This window comes from Sphaeramia orbicularis, chromosome 18 (assembly GCF_902148855.1).
Source record: "Sphaeramia orbicularis chromosome 18, fSphaOr1.1, whole genome shotgun sequence".
Taxonomy (NCBI): Eukaryota; Metazoa; Chordata; class Actinopteri; order Kurtiformes; family Apogonidae; genus Sphaeramia; species Sphaeramia orbicularis.
The window spans coordinates 45636989-45661830 of record NC_043974.1 but is presented as its reverse complement, the minus strand read 5'-3'; the positions used below and the strand labels follow the sequence as shown (position 1 = coordinate 45661830).

General features: G+C 34.3%; 1 protein-coding gene across 5 annotated transcripts in view; it reads right to left on the bottom strand.

Moving 5' to 3' along the window:
* Positions 1–24842, bottom strand: part of pcdh7b (protocadherin 7b) — a 295557-nt gene that overhangs the window by 103330 nt on the left and 167385 nt on the right. The window lies entirely within an intron of this gene.

The window sequence follows — 24842 nt, the reverse complement described above, 5'->3', positions numbered from 1 at the left end:
GCTTCTGCCTTTATTTTCACAGATGAATCCACATTTTCCCGACTTCTTTTTCCCACTATGCAAACACCTCTTCCAACACTCGGTTTCTGAACTTCTATTCTTAGCCCAGGGTTCTCTCCACGTCTTGGCTTTTTCGCCGGTGAAGGCCCCTGTGAACAGCTGGAGCCCCACAAAGCCAAGCTCCTCGCAGCCAAAACACCATGAACTAACACATCGCAATCACACACTGGATACAAATATGCGATTTTCTCCACAACGGCACAGAGTAGTTTTTCCTGTACGTGAGCGTTAAGACCGGCCGAGTTATTATCACCATGGATACGGTTACCTGTCAACGCTTGGCAGGAGTTTACAGAATATGGTCGGTTGGATCATTAGATGGAAAGACTGAGATGATCGGATGGTTTTAATGATCAGAACATGATGCAATTAAAAAAAAAAATGTCAAAAATGTGGAGGGATACAACTGTATAATATCGCATTTGTTCAAAACATGGAAGAAGTCGAGGATTAGACCTCAAACAAACAGCTTCAAAATCTAAATAATGTTTATTAAGTCCATTCATGATGCATTTTAGTACATGAGGTTTATAAATGTATGTATGTATGGAAGAAGATTAGAGCCACTGGAAGAAAATTAAAAAAAATAAATTCAAAGGTCCCATTTTTTTTATTTTTTTTTAAATTATTATTATACTGAGGAAAAAAAGTCAGAATTCTGAGCTTAAAGTCAGAATTCAGACTTGATCTCAGAATAACATAAATAACATAAAAAACATAATAAAAAAATAAAAAAACATAATAATAATAAAAAAAAAAAAAAAATTGGACCTTTATTTTTCTAATCCTCTTTCATAAAAATTGGATGCTTTGTATGTCTCTATGGAAGTGGATTAGGGCCACTAGAAAAAAAATACAAAGTCAGAATTCAGACTTTTTTTCCTCAAAATTCTGACTTTCATCTCAGAACAAAAATAAAAAACTAAATTAAAAAATGAAATATAAAACTACAGTATATTCTGACATTAGTCATTAATGTTTACTAATATATTAAAAAAGAAACACCTGGCTTTAACGTGTCCAAATACTTTTGTCCACATTCTTTGTCCATATACTTTTGTCCTCATCCTTCTGTCCTCATCCTTCTGTCCACATACTTTTGTCCACATCCTTTTGTCCTCATCCTTCTGTCCACATCCTTTTGTCCTCATCCTTCTGTCTACATACTTTTGTCCTCATCCTTCTGTCCTCATCCTTCTGTCCACATCCTTTTGTCCACATCCTTTTGTCCTCATCCTTCTGTCCACATCCTTTTGTCCTCATCCTTCTGTCCTCATCCTTCTGTCCTCATCCTTTTGTCCTCATCCTTCTGTCCACATCCTTCTGTCCACATCCTACTGTCCACATACTTTTGTCCACATCCTTCTGTCCTCATCCTTCTGTCCACATACTTTTGTCCACATCGTTCTGTCCTCATCCTTCTGTCCACATACTTTTGTCCACATCCTTCTGTCCTCATCCTTCTGTCCTCATCCTTCTGTCTACATCCTTCTGTCCACATACTTTTGTCCACATCCTTCTGTCCACATCCTTTTGTCCACATCCTTTTGTCCTCATCCTTCTGTCCACATCCTTCTGTCCACATACTTCTATCCTCATCCTTCTGTCCTCATCCTACTGTCCACATACTTTTGTCCACATCCTTCTGTCCTCATCCTTCTGTCCTCATCCTTCTGTCCTCATCCTTCTGTCTACATCCTTCTGTCCACATCCTTCTGTCCTCATCCTTCTGTCCTCATCCTTCTGTCCACATACTTTTGTCCTCATGCTGTCTCTAATACCCATCCTCTCATGTTCTGGTCTTCTTCTGTCCTCCTCCATTGTTGCTGTTGGACTCAGATCCAGATCCTCACAGTAGATTTCTTCTGTGTGATCCAAACACATGTGAACCTCAGCTCTAATAATCTGAAACTTTACTGAAGCGGACGCCGTCGTCGTCAGTCTATTATTAGCTGCGGCGGCGACACGGCGCTGTCAGCACAGATGAGTGGATTGTAATTGGATACAGAGGAGGACGTGTCCACCAGTGAGACGCAGGTTCTAATTCAATGAAAAACCAGACCAGCACCAACATGTGACTGGGAGATGATGGGACCAGTTTAACCTGGAACTGGTGACTCAAACAAACACATGTTCACAACAAATAAATAAAAACAGCCTCAGAGCTTTAATAATATTACAGATTTGTCTTATTTTGTGATTTTTATCCATTTTCTAAAAATCACTTTACAAATTTTTGATGATTTTCTTGATTTTTGTCCATTTTTTTCATCTTTGTTCTCATTGTGGTCATTTTTCTTCATTATTTTGTTCATCTGTGTCCATTTGTCTTACTGAACTTGTTAACTTTTGTCCAATTTCATGACTGGTTTAATTTAGTCCATTTTTTAAAATCATTTGAAAACTTCTTTCTTTTTTTTTTTTGTCCATTTTCTTTATTATGTTGCTCATTTTTGTCAGTTATCTTGATTATTTTGCTTTTTTTTCTTTGTCTTGATTACGTTGTCCTTTTTTAAAATTATTTTGTTAACTTTTGTCCATTTTCATGACTGGTTTAATTTCGTACATTTTTTAAATCATTTTAAAACTTTTCCTTTTTTTTTTTGTCCATTTTCTTTATTACGTTGCTCATTTTTATCAGTTATCTTGATTATTTTTGCTTTTTTTCTTTATTTTGTCTTGATTACGTTGTCCTTTTTTATTGATTATTTTGTTAACTTTTGGCCATTGTCATGATTATTTAAATTTTTTTGATTATTTAGCTCATTTTTTGGTCATTTTTCTTGGCTATTTTGTTAATTCCTTTCCATTTTCATGATAATTTACTTCATTTCTGACTTTTTTAGGATTTTTATTATTAACATTATTATTTCTTTTCTTTTTCAAGATTATTTATTTAACTTCTTGGTGACTTAATTGATTTTTTTGTCATCTTGTCTTGATTATTTTGTAAATTTTCTTGGTTTTAAGCTTGATTTTTTTTGTCCATTTTTATGATGTCATGTAATTTTGTTGGTCAATTAGCAAATTTTTTGTCAAATTTTATAATTATTTTAAGGTTTTCTTTTGTTTTTTTTTTCCATCTTTACCATTTTGCGTATTTCTTTCAAGCTTCTTGAATTTTTCCCTCAATTTTCTTGATTTTTCTGTTAATTTCTGTCAATTTTTATGATTATTTACTTCATTTTCTTGATTATTCTGTTCATTTCGGTGCATTTTCATGTTGTGATGTAATTTTCTTGGTCAATTAGCGATTTTTTTTTTTTTTCATTTTGATATTTTTTATTTTTTTTTTGGGGGGGGGGGGTATTTTTTTCCCCTTTCTTTATCATTTTGCTCATTTCTTTCAACCATGTTGAATTTTCCCCTAAATTTTCTTGAGTATTCTGTTTATTTCTGTCAATTTTCATGATTATTTACTTCATTTTCTTGATTATTCTGTTAATTACTGTCCATTTTCATGATGTCATGTAATTTTCTTGGTCAGTTAGCTTTTTTTTTTGTCCATTTTGATGATTATTTTAGTTTTTTTGGTTTAGTTTTTTTTTCTATTTTCTTTATCAATTTGCACATTTCTGTCAACCATGTTGAATGTTCCCCTAAATTTTCTTGATTATTCTGTTCATTTCTGTCCACTTTCATGATGTCATGTAATTTTCTTGGTTAATTACGTATTTTTTTTGTCCATTTTCCATGTCCATTAGTTTGTTTTGGTATTTTTTTGTCCATTTTCTTTATCATGTTGCTCATTTCTTTCCAGCATCTTGAATTTTTACTCTAAATTTTCTTGATAATTCTTTCAATACTTTGATTATTTGTTAACGTTTGTGTATTTTCATGATTATTTACTTCATTTTCTTCATTTTTCTTTATCGGTGTGTTGAGTGGATGCTCATTTGGTCGCAGTGGTTTTAATTGGTGGAACAGCAGAAGCGTTAACACCAGTTTAACGGACGTCCAGATGCTTCTATATGTGCACTCGTGATGGGAGCTGATTACTGCGTGACGCTTTTGCATAAACACATGATTAAAACCCAAGAGTCGCGGGGAGGGCCAACGCGACGACAGGAAGAAGTTTGTTTCCCGAACAAACGCAGACTTTTGCTTCGCCGTCTCTCTGCGCCTCAAAGACTTGGCATCAGTGTTTGTTTTTCCAGATCTGAAAAGAGGAAAAACCCCACATATAGGTGCGTATACGTGAACACATACTCGTATAACGTACGTCCACAGCGGGGAAAACAGACGACAGAAAGCCAAACAGCTGTGAAAACAGCATCAGAGGAGACGCCACAGGAAAGATGGGCCAGCTCCTCCCAGATCTGCGGCTGTCAGGCTGAGTGTCGGAGGAAGGTTACGGTCCGAACAACAACCATCGCCAACGACATCGCAAACATTGACCTCTGTCCTGACTGGAAACAACTCCCACAAATAGAAACTGTGTGGACAAAAGTATGTGGACACGTCATTTTGACTTCGTTTTGTTTTTTTCCTTCATTTTTTTAATCCATGACTATGATTTTAAATGTTCTTCCTCTGAATTTCTATAATATTTTTTAGTAAATCATACTTTTCATCCACATCCAACCATCGACTTTCATCACATCTGACTGAGGAAGAAAAGTCTGACATTAAACTATAAGGAAATATTGATGTTTATTACACTATGTGGACAAAAGTATGTGGACACGTCCTTTTTACTTAATTTCTCTCAACATTGTTTTTTTTTTCTTCTTTTTTTATCTATCACTATGATTTTAAATGTTCTTCCTCTTAATTTCTGTAATATTTTTTTCTTTTTTTAAAAAATTAATTTTGTTGATTATTTTGGTCTGTTTCACTCATTTTGTTGACTATTTTGTTCATTTTTCATTATTTATGTTTGATTTGTTTATTATTTTGGTCTTTTTTTTTTTTTTTTTTTACTAATTTCATTGAATATTTTGTTCATTTTGTTTATGATTTTGGTCCGTTTTACTCATTTTGTTATTTTGTTGAGTATTATGTTCATTTTTTGTCATTTATGTTTGATTTGTTGATTCTTTTGGTCTGTTTTACTCATTTTATGGATTGTTTTGTTCATTTATATTAATTAATGTTTCATTTGTTGACTCTTTTGTCAATTGTTTTGTTTTTTTATGTCTGATTTGTTGATTATTTTGGTCGTTTTTTATTCATTTTGTGGATTATTTTGCTCATTTTGTGATTATTTTTGGTCTTTTCTTACTCATTTCATTGACTATTTTGTTCATTTTTTTGTTATATATGTTTGATTTGTTGATTATTTTAGTCTTTTTTTAATTCATTTCGTGGATTATTTTGTTCATTTATGTTAATTTATGTTTCATTTGTTGATTATTTTTGGTCTTTTTTTATTAATTTGGTTGATTATTTTGTTAATTTTGTTGATTATTTTTGGTCTTTTCTACTCAATCCGTTGACTATTTTGTTCATTTTTCTTCATCTATGTTTGATTTGTTGATTATTTTGGTCTTCTTACTTATTTTGTGTATTTGTTAATTTTGTGGTTTGTTTTGGTATTTTTTGCTCATTTATGTTAATTAATGTTTCATTTGTTGACTATTTTGTCCATGTTTGTTCATTTTTTACATGATCTTGTTGGTTTTCTTGATTATTTTTGTCTTTTAATACTAATTTCGATGACTAATTTGTTCATTTTTTGCTATTTATGTTAGATTTATTGATTATTTTGGGGTGTTTTAATTAATTTTGTGGATTATTTTTTTCATTAATGTTAATTTATGTTTGATTTGTTGATTATTTTGGCCTTTTTTACTCATTTCATTGACTATTTTGTTAAGTTATGTGAATTTATGTTTCATTTGTTGACTATTTTGTCCATTTTTGTTCATTTTTTACATTATCTTGTTCATTTTGTTGGTCTTGTTTTTACTTATTTACTCAAAACACCCAGGATCCCCAACCTCCTCATCTCAGAGCCGTCCTCTAGAACTGGAAATTCAGTCCAAACCAATCATTTTAGAACCAACAATAACAATTTAAACCCAAAATAAAACCAATGCACTGATATTTATCCCATAATATAAACTATAGTCTGACATTAGTCATTATAGTTTTGGCTCCCAGACCCCTGTTAGAAAAGAAACACCTGAATTGAATGCGTCCACAGACTTTTGTCCATAAAGTGTATTTGTTTTTCTCACTTTTTTGTTGTTTTTTTCCCGGGGAACACATTAGTCGGTGGCCTCATTTTTACTCCGACATAAACAAGCAGCGATAGTGAAACCTGGTATTTTTAGACTGAACTTCCTGTTTGTAACGAGCATCACGTTCAGGCTGCAGACACTTCATGCATTTACAGGATTTTCTGGGTCTCGTGCAGGAAGCCAGATATGGATCTACAGACAAATCTGCTTTTATTTTGGGTCTGCGTCGTCTACATTTGTGCTCAGATTCATCAGTGGGTTCTTATTTCAGAACCACTAGGCTCAGGTGCGTCGCATTTTCCTCCATTTTCACATCAAACCCACTTTATTTTTCTACGGTTGATTTGAATAAACTTCAAGTCGGAACCGAATAAGGGTCACAGGGTTAGTTTTGATTTCTGGATTTATTTTCTCTCAATTTTCTATATTATTTCTGTCGATTTTTTGTTATTATTTCATTGTCAATTCCCTTGATTGATTGTGTTAATTGATGTCCATGTTCATAATAACTTAGTTCATTTTCTTTAGTAGTTTGTTCATTTTTTGTTATTTATGTTCGATTTGTTGATTATTTTTGGTCTTTTTTACTCATTTCGCTGATTCTACTGTTCATTTTGTTGATTATTTTGGTCTTTTTTTTTTCCTCATTTTGTTGATTATTTTCTTTTTTTTATGATTTTGTTGACTATTTGGTTCATTTTTTGTTATTATTTCATTTTTTGTCAGTTCCCTTGATTGATTGTGTTAATTGATGTCCACGTTCATAATAACTTAGTTCATCTTTTTTTTTTAGCAATTTGTTCATTTTTTGTTGTTATTTATGCTTGATTTGTTTATTATTTTGGTCTTTTTTTTTTGTTTTTAACTCATTTTGTTGATTATTTAGTTCATTTTGTTGATTAATTTTGTCTTTTTTGTTCATTTTATTGACTATTTTGTTCATCTTTTGTTATTTATATTTGATTTGTTGATTATTTTGTTAATTTTTAGTAATTTTGTTGATTGTTTTGTTCATTTTGTTGATTAATTTGGTCTTTTTTTTTTACTTATTTTGGTGAGTATTTTGTTCATTTTTGGTTATTTATGTTCATTTTGTTGATTATTTTGGTCTTTTTTTTTTCTCATTTTGTTGATTATTTTGGTCTTTTATACTGATTTTGTTGAGTATTTTGTTCATTTTTTTCCTATTTAAGTTTGATTTGTTGTTTATTTTTGGTCTTTTTTTTACAAATTTTTTGGAATATTTTCATCTTTGTTAATTGTTTTACATTATCTTGTTCATTTTGTTGATTATTTTGGTCTAATTTACATCTATCTATCTATCTATCTGACGGTATGACTTTAAATGTCTTGTATGTTGGTGACAGAAGTATCTCTATATCGATAACTTCTGTGGTTTCCACGGTAACCAGGATGTTGAACGCCATAGAAACGATGCCACGTCTGTTCCTGACCTTCTACTGTCAAAGCGCCTGAGTTCATCTGAGTTCACAGAACAAACGCCAGCACAAAACCCAAGAACGAGCTTTTACAGGAAGCATCCAGCCGCTTCGATAATCAGGAGAAGCAGAACTTGGGCTGATTGGTGTTGTTTTGGCAGAATGTAATCAGTAACTTCACATGCACACATTCACTGGAGTCGGTGTTGAAGCCAAACACATCTGGGGAGTTTCCAACCGAAGAGAAAAACAAGTTTACTACAACCAAACAGCAGCAGAAAACAGTAATGTTACAGCAAGCTCTGCTCTACAGCGCTGTCCAAGGTACTTCCAAACTGTAATCCATTACAGATTACTTGGTACTGGTATTTAACCCTTTATCGGGCAAGTGACTATTTTTGATTTTCTGCATAACAATAAAAAAAATTTAAATTGCTAAAAGTGATGTTGTAATGTTCTAAAATATATTCTAAATATATTTTAAAAATGTTACCCATTTCATTGATTATTTTGTAAATTTTTGTTCATTTGTTGATTATTTTTTCCATTTTTGTTCATTTGTTGATTATTTTGGTCTTTTTTACTCATTTTGTTGATTATTTTGTAAAATTTTGCTCATTTTGTTGATTATTTTGTCCATTTTTGTTCATTAGTTGATTGTTTTGTCCATTTTTGTTCATTTGTTGATTATTTTGTCTATTTTTTTTAATTTTGTTGATTATTTTGTCCATTATTGTTCCTTTTGTTGATTATTTTGAAAAATTTTTGCTCATTTTGCTCATTTTTGGCATTAGGGGAATACATGTTCCTTTCACCTTACATGTGTTTTTCTTGGATTTTTAATATATACTTCTTGGATTTTTATTATTATTATTATATTAAGTTTTTTAGCCACTTGTGGGTAAGGAACCAAATGTGGTAACTTAATGACCTTGATTTTCTACATTAAAAAAAAAAAAAAATTGAAAAATTTCTACAAGTCATGTTCTAATGTTCGAAAATACATGTTCCTTTCACCTTACATGTTTTTTTCTTGGATTTTTTTTTTTATATATACACTTATTGGATTGATTGATTTTTTCCACTTACAGGTAAGGAACCAAATATGGTAACTTCTTTGACCTTGATTTTACATGACGATAACAAATTTAGAAAAATTTCACAAAAGTAATAAAGTTTTGTTAGGTCCTCCAATAACACACTAAGGCTGACAGTTACATACAGACTTATTTCCAGTTTTCAATTTGTGCGTATCATCAAAAGAATGAAAAACTACTAGCTTTTTGACTTTGATTCGTACATGAATGATGAAAAATGAGTAATTTTTTCGTTTTCTTGTGGTGGATTCTCAATTGAATATGAAAAGACCAAATACAGACTATATCAAAATCCTAGTCTTTTGATGAAACTCCTAAAAAAGGTGGATGTAGTTTTTTTTGTTTTTTTTAAAGTTGTGGCTCCAGTTTCCACGGAGCAGAGGCCATAAAATCCCGAGTCGTCGTCGTCTTTGAGACCGAAAAAGCCCGACGTGGAGCGTACAAGCCTATCTTTTGGTTGCACCAGGCGGCCGCATCCATCAGTGCATGTACGCTGAGGCTGATGTAGGATGGAGAGTCGCAGCGTTTAGCCTGGTCCTCCCACACACAATGCACGGCTCGGCTTTGAAATTCCACTGGAAGTGACAGATTGGGTTCACACACTGAGCGCACAAACAACTTCCAGTCATTATCCAGTTACAGCGCCAACCACCATCAACGGGTTCTCACACGCTCTTCGCAAACTCGTCGTCATCGTCATGTCAGGACTTCGCCACTTTCACGACTGACGCTCCGAAATTAGCAGTAGCGGGCTATAACACACGGACTCTGGAAACGATAGCAAATACTCATAAACCCTGACTGGAATTTTAATTTTTTAAAGAACATCAAATGTCAGAAAAATTCACCCCCAGAGTGGTGAATTTATTTGGCCTTCTGTGTGCAGGTGAAGAAGTGCGTCCTTTTTCAAGCTCGTTTTGTTGATTATTTTGTCCATTTTTCTTCATTTGTTGATTATTTTGTAAATTTGTACTCATTTCATTGATTATTTTGTAAATTTGTGTTCATTTGTTGATTAGTTTGGTCTTTTTTACTCATTTTGTTGATTATTTTGTCCATTTTTGTCCATTTCTTTTATTATTTTGGGCTTTTTTTTTTACTCATTTTGATGATTATTTTGTCAATGTGTGTTCATTTTGTTGATTATTTGTCTTTTTTACTCATTTTGTTGATTATTTAGTCATTTTTTGTTCATTTGTTGATTATTTTGGCCTTTTTTTTAACTAATTTTGTTGATTATTTTGGGCCTTTTTTTCTCATTTTGTTGATTAGTTTGGTCTGTTTTACTCATTGTGTTGATTATTTTGTCCATTTTTGTTAATTTTGTTGATTATTTTTGTCTTTTTTACTCATTTTGTTGATTACTTTGTCAATTTTGTTTCATTTTGTTGATTACTTTCATCCTTTTTACTCATGTTGTCAATTATTTTGTTCATTTTTGTTCTATGTTCAGTTTGTTGATTATTGAGTCATTTTTTGTTCATTGTATTGATTATTTTGACCAATTTTGTTCATTTTGTTGATCATTTTTTCCACTTTTACTCATTTTGTTGATTATTTTTTACATTTTTGCTCATTTTGCTAATTTTGCTGGTTTTCAGCATTCGTTCATTTGTTGATTATTTTGGTCTTTTTTACCCATTTTGTTTATTATTAAGTCAATTTTTGTTCATTTTGTTGATCGTTTTAGTCTTTTTTTTACTCATTTTGTTGATTATTCTGTACATTTTATGCTCATTTTGGGTATTAGGGGAATTCAAGTTCTGAGTTATAATGTTAGGGACGGGGTGGGGGTGGCGTCAGAGGTGGTTGGGGGGTGGGTGGGTGGTGGTGGTGGTGGGGGGGGGTAGATGAATGATAGCACCGTCACCCCACAGGTTGTGAATCTGAAGTCATGCCGGTGCAGCATAAATCATCTTAATCCTGGAGCTCTTGCAAGGACACACAACTGCACACACACCTATCAGCATATTTACACACCGCACATGTACACACCTCACCTTGTTCCCGAACGTCCACGTCCAAATCACTCATCATTTTTTGATTTACCAAAAAAAAAAAAAACCCAACCCCGGCTGCTCCCTTTTAATATCTGACGAGACTCGAGGACTTTTTTTTTGTAATCTTAATCAAAAAGCAACTGGAGATGGAGATTATAAGCGGCGACAACAGATGGTTTTACCGACGAAAATCGCATCTCGTAAGACATTTCTTGATTGTTTGAGCGTTCCAATCCCTCCCTCCTGGTGTTCTTATTGTTATTATTATTATTATTATTGTTATTATTTCTACCCGTGCTTTCGCTGATTTCATTTTCTTCTTATGTGCATTATCCAGGCTTAAACTTGCTGACCAATCCCCCCCCCCCTAAAAAATGCAACCTTTCATTAGCGTCAAAGACTTAATCCACCTCAGTGCATACATGTGGTAATCCCCCCCCCCCCCCCTTTTCTCCTGTCAACACTTGTGTTCCTTGGCTGAACTCGACACAAGGACAAAGTCATTCCGAAAGGAGGAGGTGGATCGGACTTTAGAGGCGAACGACGACCGAACAGATTTCTGCAAGAATGCGAAACAAAAAAGAAAAACAATAAAACAACAGTGAGCTCCTTTTTCCCAGATTATTTTATTATTTTGGTCTTTTTTTTTTTTTTACTCTATTATTATTATTATTATTATTATTATTATTATTTTACTCATTTTGTTGATTATTTTGGTCTTTTTTGCTCATTTTGTTTTTTTTGTCAATTTTTGTTCATTTGTTGAATATTTTGTAAATGTTTCCTCATTTTGTTGATTATTTTGTCCATTTTTAGTCATTTTGTTAATTAATATTTTACTCATTTTGTTGATTTTTAAAATTTTTGCTCATTTTGCTGATTATTTTTCACATTTTTGCTTATTTAGTTGATTATTATTATTATTATTTTACTTAATGTGTTAATTATTTTGTAAATTTTTGCTCATTTCGATTATTTTGTCCATTTTTGTTCATTTCTTGATTATTTTAGTCTTTTTTTACTCATTTTATTGATTATTTTGTAAATTTTTGTTCATTTGTTGATTATTTTGGTATTTTTTTCTAATTTTGTTGATTATTTTGTACATTTTTGCTAATTTTGTCAATTATTTTGGCCTTTTCTACTAATTTTGTTGATTATTTTGTACATTTTTGCTCGTTTTGTCAATTATTTTGGTCTTTTTTACTCATTTTGTTGATTATTTTGTGCATTTTTGCTTATTTTGTCGATTATTTTTGGTCTTTTTTACTCATTTTGTTGATTATTTTGCACATTTTTGCTCATTTTGTCGATTATTTTGGTCTTTTTTACTCATTTTGTTGATTATTTAGTACATTTTTGCTTATTTTGTCGATTATTTTTGGTCTTTTTTACTCATTTTGTTGATTATTTTGCACATTTTTGCTCATTTTGTCGATTATTTTTGGTCTTTTTTACTCATTCTGTTGATTATTATGTAAATTTTTGCTCATTTTGTCGATTATTTTGTAAATCTTTGCTCATTTTGTCGATTAATTTTGGTCTTTTTTACTCATTTTGTTGATTATTATGTACATTTTTGCTCATTTTGTTGATTATTTTGTAAATCTTTGCTCATTTTGTTGATTATTTTGATCATTTTTATTTGTTTTATTGATTATTTTGTCAGTTTTTGCCCATATGGTTGACATCAATAAATAATATCAGTAAAAATCATCTCATTTTGGAAGCAAAGATAACAAAGTGATTCCAAAAGGAGGAGGTGAATCAGACTTCGAGGCAAGCGACGACCGAACAGATTTCTGCAAGAATATGAAAAAGAAAAGAAAAACAACAACAACAACAGCGAGCTCCCTTTATTTATTTTTTTATTTTTTTGTGGTTCTGGGCTTTGATAGAAAGCCTGCAAGCCAAAGAGTTTATCCTCTGGCAAAGGTGATGATAGGAGGGAGGAAAGAGCGGGAGACGAACACAGTGAATGTGGGAGTGTGTAGACGCCATTGTATTCTGTTCAAGGTGTTACGCAACCGCAGCTTTTCCTTTTCTTATGATTAATTCTGGATGTGTGCGCGTCCTCACATCCAGCAGGAGATTGTGTCTGTTTAATCTGAAGTGCTGATGATGTGCATAGGGCAAAAAAAATATATAAATAAATAAATAATGAGAAACAAAGAGTGCATGGTTGAGATCCAGAAAGCACTTCCACTAATGAAAAGCAACGTCTGACACAGTTTGGTAGACGCTCACACACTCACTGAGTCGAGCATCCGAAAAAACACAGAGTCAAAAAAAAAAGAAAAAGAAGAAAAAAAAAACAGCAAAGTCTTATCTTTGGAGCTGGGGAAGATTAAACACACGGCTAAAGAAATCAATCGCATTTTGCGGCTGAAAGAGTTTTCGTACATGGGCCTGGAGCGCCAACGTTCTCTTCTGTCTTTTCTGTTTTCTTTTAATTTTTGTGAAGATGAACTCGAGCTGTGAGTTCAATCAGATGTGATACCAGGGTTGGTACGAGTTTGGGTTGCAAACTCCCTGACCCCCCCCCCCCCCCCCCCCCCCAAAAAAAAAAAAATGCGACTTTTCATTAGCGTCAAAGACTTAATCCACCTCAATGCATACATGCAGTACCACCCCCACCCCCACTTCAGCTCAATACGGGACGAGTACTTTTGTTTCCAAATATGAGACGATTCTTTTTTTCAAGCTCATTTTGTTGATTATATTGTAGAGTTTTACTCATTTCATTGGCTATTTTGTAAATTTTTGCTAATTTTGTTCATTATTTTCTCCATTTTTGTTCATTTTGTTGATTAATTTGTAAATTTTTGCTAATTTAGTTGATTAGTTTGTAAATTTTGCCTCATTTTTTTGGTTATTTTGTCCATTTTTGTTCATTGATTATTTTGGTCTTTTTTTTTTTTTTTTTTTTTTTTTTTTTTTTACTAATTTTGCTGATTATTTTGTCCATTTTTACACATTTTGTTGATTATTTTATAAATTTTTGCTCATTTTGCACATTATTTTGTCCATTTTTTTTCATTTGTTGATTATTTTGGTCTCTTTTACTCATTTTGTTGATTATTTTGTAAATGTTTGATCATTTTGTTGATTATTTTGTACATTTTTGCTCTTTTTGTTGATTATTTTGTAAATCTTGATTATTTTGTCCATTTTTACTCATTTCATTGATTATTTTGCAAATTTTTGCTCATTTTAATGATTATTGTGTCCATTTTTGTTTATTTGTTGATTATTTTGGTCTTTTTGTTGATTATTTTTGCTCATTTTGTTCATTTTTTTGTACTTGTTGCTCATTTTGTTGATTATTTTGTCCATTTTGTTGATTATTTAGTAAATTTATGTACATTTGGTTGACATAAATAATCTCTTAAAGTTTAATGGTAGAAATTAAGTAAAAATCATCTGAGTTTGGAAATAAAAACCACCTCTGAGGCATTTCGGAAGCAAAGATAACAATTTTATTGATCAGTGAGTTTATTATAGTGAAACTTTAATCAATTTAATCAACCACAGCTAAATCCTTGTGTCTTTAGTCTTGTCCTGGTGGTCTTAATACCTGCAGTGGAAACGTTTCCTCCTCATTTTCCTGAACTAAGCCTCGTTGCTTCCCTCAACTATTGGACGAATCCATTCACTTCCAGGGAGTTAAAGGTAAAGCTGGGCTTAAGAGCGTCCGGCTCATCTCAGGGCATTCACTTAAAGTGATGAACAGATTTGCTTAAATGTGTTCCTTGCACATATGTATTTATTTGGCCTCCTCTGTGCTGCTGCTGCTGCTGCTGCTGCTGTGTGTTGCCTTCGCGGCCTTTGTGAGTGGATTTGCAGCCACATCATCTGGATTAGGATGCTCGGTTTTGTCAGGCCATCGGCGGCGGGGGCGCGTGCAGGGGCGGCTTTTGTCATCACGTCTTCCTGCTCGTTCCAGTTTCCCTTCTGTCGTTTTCTTTCCACATGTCTGATAAAAGGGCCGAGGGTTTCCTGACGCTAAGACGCTCAAAAGCAGGACAGTCATTCGACATTGTACGCTTCTTGAAGGCACTGTTTCTGGACCAAAAATATGCTTCATACCCACATTTCTAGACACATATACGTCAGCCGTGGAGTGTTTGAACCACCCACGGCACAAAAAATGGACAAAAGTATGTGGACGCCTTGAATTCAGGTTTACAGTACACATACTTCCATATTACCAGTACGTATTATGGGATAAATATCATATTGATTATTAATATTGATGTTTCTATGTCAAATCATCATGAACAGGACATGTTACAGCTGTAGACATGATGTCCTGTTCATGATGATCTGAAATATAAGCATCAATATGTCCTTAAAGTTTCATTTTCTTAAAGGATCTGAGATGAGTAGGTCTTAGATCCTGGGATTTCCTCGTCAATGAGTAAAAAAGACCAAAATAATTAACAAAATGAACAAAAATGGACAAAATGATCAACAAATCAAAGTAAAAACAATGGACAAAACAATCAACAAAAATGAATAAAATAATCAATAAAATCAACAAAAAATGGCAAAATCATCAATAATCAAACATACAGTAACACAAATGAACAAAATAATTTTTAAAAAAATGGACAAAATGGTCAACAAATCAAATATAAACAAACAAAAATGAGCATAAACAAAAAATAACAAAAATGGACAAAATTATCAATAAAATGAAGAAAAATGAACATAATCAACAAAATGAACAAAAATGGACAAAATGATCAACAAATCAAATATAAAGTAATGAAAAGTTACATAACCAACAAAAAAATGGACAAAATAATCAACAGAATGAACAAACATGAATTAACAAAAAAAAAAAAACAGATCTGAAAAGATGGAAAATAAATCAATACTTCATCGTCAGATCAGATTTCAGTGAATAGTTCCACAATCAGATGAAAAAACTCAAATCAATGCAAAGATACGACATATTCCACACCATTACGACCATAACAAACATCGTAAATCCTTCCATCTAACCTTAAAAACAGAAGTGGAGATATGAACTGTAGTCCCCCACGGCAGCAACAACAACAACAACAAAAAAAGACATTAAACTGTGGTAAAAAGTCGAGACATGCCGGCAGAACAAGTCAAAGAACAAATGCTCAAAATGAGACGTTTGCAGTGAAACAACCAAGGCTTTTCTGCTTGACTTTAAACAACTATTCAGCTCTCTGGTGACCGTCGCTCATTAGTTTTAGTGTTTTTTTCTTCCACTTAAATCCGAAGCCGAGCGCCCTGCGGAGTCACCTCGGAGATGACAACAACGCCAGACGACTCCGCGGAAAAACTCCACTAAAGCGATCGCCTGAGGGGGAAGTTTGAGCTCCAGACAAGACGAATGCTATTGTTTTAGCCTTGGAGGTAGCCATTAGCGTGACGGCAGCGGTGCAAACAAAAGAGGAAAAAACAGGTGTGCCCTTATCACGTCCGTTCAAAGGGTTAATCTTTTTGTAAAACCCTCAGGAAAGAAAAACAACTCTACCTACCTACCTACCGCTACCGTCCCATCCACCACATATTCCTCTATTGTTCGACTCTGGTGTCACGTTACTTGGCTCTGATTGTCCCCGTTGATGTGTTTTGGCTTCTCCTATTGTGGCTTAAAACGTTGGCTTTTGACGCCGCTTTAGCTTCTGCTCGTCCCTCGAAGGAAGTTGTGTTTAGGCCGTGGTCGTTAGAGCTTTGTCAGGTGATTACAGCGTTTTCAGAGGTTTGAAAAGACAGCTGCCACCGGCGAATGGTGAACAAAAGAACAGGAGGATTTGGGCTTTTTGTGTTTTGACCTCAAGAAAAAAGAAACAAGTCCGCACCTGGGGAAGGGTGTGATCATGTGTGGTATGTCGGCAGCTCAAAAGAGCAATAGTGTCAAGAAAGCAGACAACTGAAGTCAACTTTACAGAACAAATAAACAGGTTTGGTCTTTTCAGCTAACTGCACAGTGTGCTACAGTCATTAGCTAACGTCTGTCTCAGCTGAATAAACCCATTAAAACAGATTTTTATCAGAGTTCTTCTGCACAAATCCTAACATTTGTACCTCAGTGCTATAACATTTGCAATAGTTAGCTTAGAAATGACAACCAGTTCCCCTCAAAAACATGTGCAAATGCTACCAAATAAACAGACACTTGAAGTCAACTTTACAGCACAAATACACACATTAACAGGTCTGGTGTTTTTAGCTAACTGCCTACTTTGTACAGTCATTAGCTAATTCCTGTCTCGGCTGTATAAACCCATGAAAATTGATTCCTATGCCAGTTTTTCTGCACAAATCCTAACATTTATTCCTCGATGCTGCTACATTAGCTACCGTTAGCTTAAAAATGCACTCAACAAACAACCAGTTCCTCTCAAAAATGTGCAAAAGCTACCAAATAAACAGACACGTGAAGTCAACTTTACAGTAGAAATAAACACATGAACAGGTCTGGTGTTTTTAGCTAACTTCCCAGTTTGCTACAGTCATTAGCTAACTCCTGTCTCAGCTGTATAAACCCACGACAACTGATTCCTATGCTGGTTTTTCTGCACAAATTCGAACATTTGTACATCAGTGCTGCAACATTAGCTACCATTAGCTTAGAAATGACAACCGGTTCCCCTCAAAACCATGTGCAAATGCTACCAAATAAACAGACACTTGAAGTCAACTTTATACAAGAAATAAACACGTTAACAGGTTTGGTCATTTTAGCTAATTTCCCACTTTGCTACAGTCGTTAGCTAACTCCTGTCTCAGCTGCATAAAACCATGAAAATTGATTCCTATGCAGTTTTTTTTGCCAAAATCGTAACATTTCTACCTCAGTGCTCCAACACTAGCTACCATTAGCTTAGAAATGCACTCAACAAGCAACCAGTTCCCCTCAAAAAAACGTGCAAATGCTACCAAATAAACTTTTGGGGTTGAGATGACAAGTGGGAGCTAGCAAGCTAATGTTAGCATCAAAGGGTCAGTCAACCAGCCGTGTCATTACAACAGTAAATGTTAAATTGTATCATATGTAGTTATTTTTTTAATGTGAAACCATTAGTTGACATCATTTTGAGCAGGACTCATTGGAAGACGAATAAAAAATACTTAGCTTCATGCCACTAAACGTCAACCAAACTATAATTTGACATTCAGTCGTTGTGTCCACATTCCACGTCTCTTTCCTCTGTTCTTGTGTTTAGCTCAGGGATTTCTTTATATTGTCTCCTGTTTTCGGCTTCAAAAGACTCACGGACGCAAGTTATTAAAGGTCACACTCTATGCATTAGATAAAAATAAACTCATTCCTCTCCGAAAGTAGACGTGTGATATGCATTTTTTTTTGTCTGACTTGAGGCAAAAATAGGAGCTCATTATTTCTGTCACTCTGAATGGTTCTCACATGTTTTTCCTTGTGAAGCTAACATTTGTCTCAAAAACATGGCAAATGCTACCAATAAACCTTTAGGCTTGAAATGTCAGGTGGGTGCTGGCTAGCTAATGTTAGCATCAAACAGTCAGTCAGCCAGCCATGTCATTACAACAGTGAACACTAAATTGTATCATATATAGAGCTGTTTTTTAATGCAAAACCATCAGTTGGTTGTCTTTTTAGCTAATATTTTTAGCTAACTTCCCACTTTGCTACAGTCATTAGCTAACCTGTCTCAGTTGCATAAACCCATGAAAACAGCCTGTTCATCGATTCATATATAGTTTTTTTTTGTTTTTGTTTTTTTTCATAAAATCCTAACATTTTTATGTCAGTGCTGCAACATTAGCTACTATTAGCTTAGAAATGTACTCAACAAACAACAAGTTCCCCTCAAAAACATGTGCAAATGCTACCTAAAAAACAGACGCTTGAAGTCAACTTCACAGCAGAAATAAACATGTGAACAGGTTTGGTCTTTGTAGCTAATCTTTTTAGCTGACTTCCCACTTTGCTACAGTCATTAGCTAACTCCTGTCTCAGCTGCATAAACCCATGAAAACAGCCTGTTCATCGTTTCATATGTAGTTATTCTGCAAAAATCCTTACATTTGTCTCAAAAACATGTACAAATGCTACCTAATAAACCTTTAGGCTTGAAATGACAGGTGGGTGCTAGCTAGCTAGCTAATGTTAGCATCAAACAGTCTGTCAGCCAGCCATGTCATTACAACAGTGAACACTAAATTGTATCATATGTAGAGTTGTTTTTTAATGCAAAACCATTAGTTGGTTGTCTCTTTCGCTAATCTTTTTAGCTAACTTCCCACTTTGCTACAGTCATTAGCTAACTCCTGTCTCAGTTGCATAAACCCATGAAAACAGCCTGTTCATTGATTCATATATAGTTTTTTTTTTTTTGTTTTTGTTTTTTCATACAATCCTAACATTTTTATGTCAGTGCTGCAACATTAGCTACTGTTAGCTTAGAAATGTACTCAAGAAACAAGTTCCCCTCAAAAACATGTGCAAATGCTACCTAAAAAACAGACACTTGAAGTCAACTTCACAGCAGAAATAAACACGGTAACAGGTTTGGTCTTTGTAGCTAATCTTTTTAGCTAACTTCCCACTTTGCTACAGTCATTAGCTAACTCCTGTCTCAGCTGTATAAACCAATGAAAATTGATTCCTATGCTAGTTTTTCTGCACAAATTCTTACATTTGTACCTGGAGGCTGCTACACTAGCTACCATTAGCTTAAAAATGCACTCAACAAACAACCATTTACCCATAAAAATGTGAACATGCTACCGATTAAACAGACACTTCAAATCAACTTTATAGCAGAAATAAACATGTGAACAGGTTTGGTCTTTTTAGCTAATCTTTTTAGCTGACTTCCCACTTTGCTACAGTCATTAGCTAACTCCTGTCTCAGTTGCATAAACCCATGAAAACAGCCTGTTCATCGATTCATATGTAGTTATTCTGCAAAAATCCTAACATTTGTCTCAAAAACATGTACAAATGCTACCTAATAAACCTTTAAGCTTGAAATGACAGGTGGGTGCTAGCTAGCTAATGTTAGCATCAAACAGTCTGTCAGCCAGCCATGTCATTACAACAGTAAACGCTAAAATGTGTTGTTTTTTAATGCAAAATCATTACTTGATGTCATTTTGACCAGGTCTCATTGGAAACATCAACCATGAAACATCAACCGAACTATAATTTGACATTTACGCGACTAATTCCTTATGTTTTTCATTTCCTACAAACTCCGGTCATAGCGTCCACATTTTCACATTCCACGTCTCTTTCCTCTGTTCTTGTCTTTAGCTCTGGGATTTCTTTATATCGTCTCCTGTTTTCGGCTTCAAAAGACTCGCGGACGTGAGTTATTAAAGGTCACACTCTATGCATTAGATAAAAATAAACTCATTCCTCTCCAAAAGTAGACGTGTGATATGCATTTTTTTTTTTCCGACTTGAGGCGAAAATAGGAGCTCATTATTTCTGTCACCCTGAATGGTCCTCACATGTTTTTACTTGTGAAGCTTTTGTCGTAGAAGTTTCTTTTTTTTTTTTTTTTAACAAAAGCCTGTCCACTTAGTCCATCAAACCGTTTTTTTTTTTCCCTGGCGAGCGCGGGGCAACATTTTCACATAACGGTCAGCATTAGCGCCATACATGTTTTATGAAGGCCGGGGAGCTCACCCTACTTAAGACCAAAACATTCCCCGAAACCGTTCGCACAGCCGTGAAATTGGTCTGGTATGCGAATGTGTGTGTGTTAAGAGGAGGAAATTGTCTATGTATGCCAGGATGTGAGGAGTGTGTTGCCGATATTTGCACTCTCCTGCTTCTCTCTTGTGAGGGTGAAGCTACTTGCTTATGCATTGTTGACCCATTTAAAGGCCTTAGCGTTTTTTTTTTTTTGCTATTGTGCAGTCTGTCTTAGCTCACATTGTGCTGTCTGAGAGCCGTTTATTTGTGTATGTACAGAACCGGCATTATACAAGAAAAAAAAAAAACTGCATGCACTTGACTTCTTTACCCTTCTATTTTTTTATCAAATGCCTCAATCTTTTCCCTTTCCCTGCCTTTTTCCCCGTCACTCTTTCTTCCACCTAGAAACGCTCGGATTTGAAGTTTCACACCGTGCCGAAATGAAATGTCGTCAGCACTATACGCCGGAGCGCCAAAAACACATTGCAGGGCTTCGTCGCGGAATAAAACAACCCGCTGACAGCTCGGAATTATTTTAGGGGCACGGCGAGCGGGTGGGATGAATATGCGCCGGCATCCGGTAATTGAAGTGCCGACTTAACTCCAGCCTGTGACTTGACAAATATCACCTGAGTCTCTTTCCATCGCAGTGAGGGTTTCAGGGGTGAATGCTGGACGTTTGGGGGTTTAACCCTTAGAGGTCCAAGATAACGACCCCAATCACATGACATTTTCAACACCTCGTTATTATTCTGTCCCTTTTTCTTCATTACTTTGTTGATTTTTGTCCATTTACATGATTGTTATATTAAGTTCGTTCTCATTTTTTGGTCATTTTGAAACAAAAATACTAATATTTTCGTAAAATTTAATGGGAGATTTTTCTTCATAATAATCAAAAATAACCAAAATAAACAGGATAATTTAAAAAAAGAATCAAGAAAATGAGTAAAACATTTGGGGGTTTAACCCTTAGGGGTCCACGGTAACGACCCCAATCACATGACATTTTCAACACCTTGTTATTATTCTGTTCATCTGTGTCCATTTTTCTTAATTACTTTGTTGATTTTTGTCTATTTTCATGATTGTTTTGTTAAGTTCATTCTCTTTTTTTTGGTCATTTAGAATGTTTTTATTTAGCTATGTCTTCCAAAATGCCTCAGAGATGTTTTTTTTTTTTCTTAATTTCTCTCAACATTAAACCTATATCAACCAAATATCAAAGTTTTTAAACAATATGGACAAAAGTATTGGGACACATCATGTCTACAGCTGTACGATGTCCTGTTCATGAGGATTTGACATAGAAACAAAAATATCAATTTCCTTAAACTTTAATGGGGGATTTTTCTTCATAATAATCAAAAATAACCAAAATAAATAACATATAAGAAGAAAAACAGGTGAAAAAGTGTTGTACCTGAAATCTACAGTCCAAATGTAACCACAGTAAAGTCATGGTTAATATAAAAGCATATAATTAACATGTGTGAAGTGGTTTTATCCACCGCCAGCCCAGAGGTCAAAGGTCACATCTTTCACCTCCTGTAAACCAGAACCAGCTCAGCGAACCAGGTTCTATAAACCAGGTTCACTTTCCTCCAGATGAGACGCATTAAGTCCATCCTCCAGCAGAGGGGGGTGGGGGGGTATAATCCCCCTCCTCCTACATTGTTAGATGCTTTCATCTATTTTTACAAGGACTGGAAGAGAAACGGCAGGAGGAGGGAGTTATGGTGGTTCTGGATGGTTCTGCAGAAGAGCGGAGTCATACACATGTACAGCAAAAACACCAGCATCTGTGGAGATATGTGTAGGTATACATGTATGTATGTATATGTGTATTTGTATATATGTATGTATGTATGTACGTATATTTATGTATGTGTATTTGTATGTATGTATGTACGTATGTATATATGTATATATATGCACATTTGTGCACAGATGCACACATTTCCTCCACTTCTCCACATGAACTCAGTCTGTTCATGGTCTAATTTTTGGACGGAGCTGAACCAGAGTTCTTCCAGTTTATGAGCGGAACAGAACAAAAGACAAACACCAGAGAATCACAGGGAAAACTGTTTTATCAGCAGGTTTTTGGCTTTTAAACTCCTTTTTACTCATAAACTTTAGACCATTTGACGTCAAGCATGTGGAATACAAAGACTGAATAAAAACTCAACTAAAGCTGATAATTACAGAATAAAACAGTCCAAATGTCCAAAGGCCTGGACCTGCTTTAATGGGGTTTTTTCATCAGAAACAGGAGAATCTACAGCACAAATTCAACAACATGTGTTTTTACCAGTTAGACTTTTTTTATTGGACAGTGACTTTGGGTTTTACAGAAGCGTAATATCCATCAAACGGACTCTGTTTTGATAAAATCACTGAAAATAATATAAAACTCCATCTTTTCCATCAGCTTGCCTGTGTTTTCTACCTTATTAAACCAAAAACACTATAAAAAATATCCACTTCAGTTCAGTTTCAGACAAAACTCAGACCCGTCATGAACGATTGGGAGGTTATTGAATGTTTTGTCGTCTCTGGAGGGTTTTTAAAGCCAATTATCACCGCCACGTATGTCGAAGACGATAATGAAATAAAACACACAAACGCCACCTTCACACTCAAACCTGCTGATCGTCATTAAGCTTCTGATAAAGCGCCTGCAGCCACTCAGCGTTTGTCTGTCTGTTTTTGACAGTTTTACAGCGTTTATCTGCGACTCTGACTCATCAAACCAGACCCATTAAAGACAAACATGATGTCAAATTCCTAAATAATACCAACTAATTGGTATCAATTAGCAGGAGCAGGCGACGCCGTTGGCAGACGAAGGCGTTTCTACAATGAATCCTGTTTTTCTCAGAAGGAACGGCAGTTTCCAGCCAGGCGGTGCCTTCAGGAGCTGTGGGTTCACTCTGCCCATGTCCATGAACGCAACATCAAACATCCACAAAGGAAAAGTCACTACGATGTAAAGAATAAATGTGAAAAAAAAAAAAAAGGATTCAGGACCAAAGTGATGGACAAATGAATGTGTGAAAGGAATCAACTTATGAAACAATTAAAATAATTAAACCAAATAATTAATAAAAAAATATATAATAATAATAATAAGAAGAAGAAGAATTAAAACCAGTATGGTAAGGAAATATGAGCAAAGTGTTATTAATATTAATAATAATAATAATAGTAATGTTTTTGGATCAGTTTGTTTGTTTGTTTACACTCTAGCAGCAAAACTATTGGTTGAATTCAGACCATATTGTGTTTATAGATTACCAGTGACCCAGAATAGATGTGGTTACAGTTTGGGAAAAGTAGGTCAAAGTTTACATTTTTAATGAATTTTTTTACAATCTTTTTTCCCCCCATTTAATTTTCATGGGCGAAATTGAAAATGTCTGTAAAACATCAATTTTGTTACAATTTACTCCAAACTTGGCGCATATATAGAGGCACTTATTATTATTATTATTATTATTATTATTATTATTATTATTATTATTATTATACAATGTAAACATAAATATTTAATAATGTTGTTATATCATTGTATAATGTATATCATGTGTATTATACTATAGAGTTATACATAATGTATCATAATGTCTGTTATTATTACACAATGTATATATAATATATACATTATTTTATAATGTTCTAAAATTGCATAATATATTAATAAATAATGGTCCAGGATGAACCCCGCCTTCACCCATAAGTAGCTGGGATAGGCTCCAACGACCCATGTGACCCTAGTGAGGATAAAGCAGGATCAGAAAATGAATGAATGAATGAATATATAATATGTATGATGTGTTATTATATTATATGATTATGAGTAGTGAACTATCATATATATATATTTATATGTGTAGTATTTTTGTAGTTATTTTGTGGAGCTATTTTGTGTCCAGTAGATAAAGATGGGATAAGGGGGCGGGGCTATAGAAGTTGCACTTGACCCCGCCCCTTTTCGAATATGTTTCTGTTTTTCTTTCTTAGTTTTTCTTTTCTGTTTTTGGTTTTAAACTCGAAACATAAAATAAACAAACAGAAGCCGGCGCTGTGGACAGATAGGTGTGGGTGGACAGTGTGTTCAAGGTCAAAGGTCACGCCCCCCCGGTGGTCTGGAGGCTGCACATGCATACCGTCTACAACATGCAGCGGTCGGGTTGAGTCCAAACACAGGCTGAAAAAATGAACACCATTTCCAATTCCACCTTAAAGGTCAGGCCCGGTGTCAGCGCTTGTACTGATCATGTGACCGTGGTTAAAACTGCAGCGTCTGCATCACATCTGGTTCTGTTTGTCCCATTTGGCAAAAACACGCTCACCTTTTGTTTTTGTCTGGAAACTTGTGT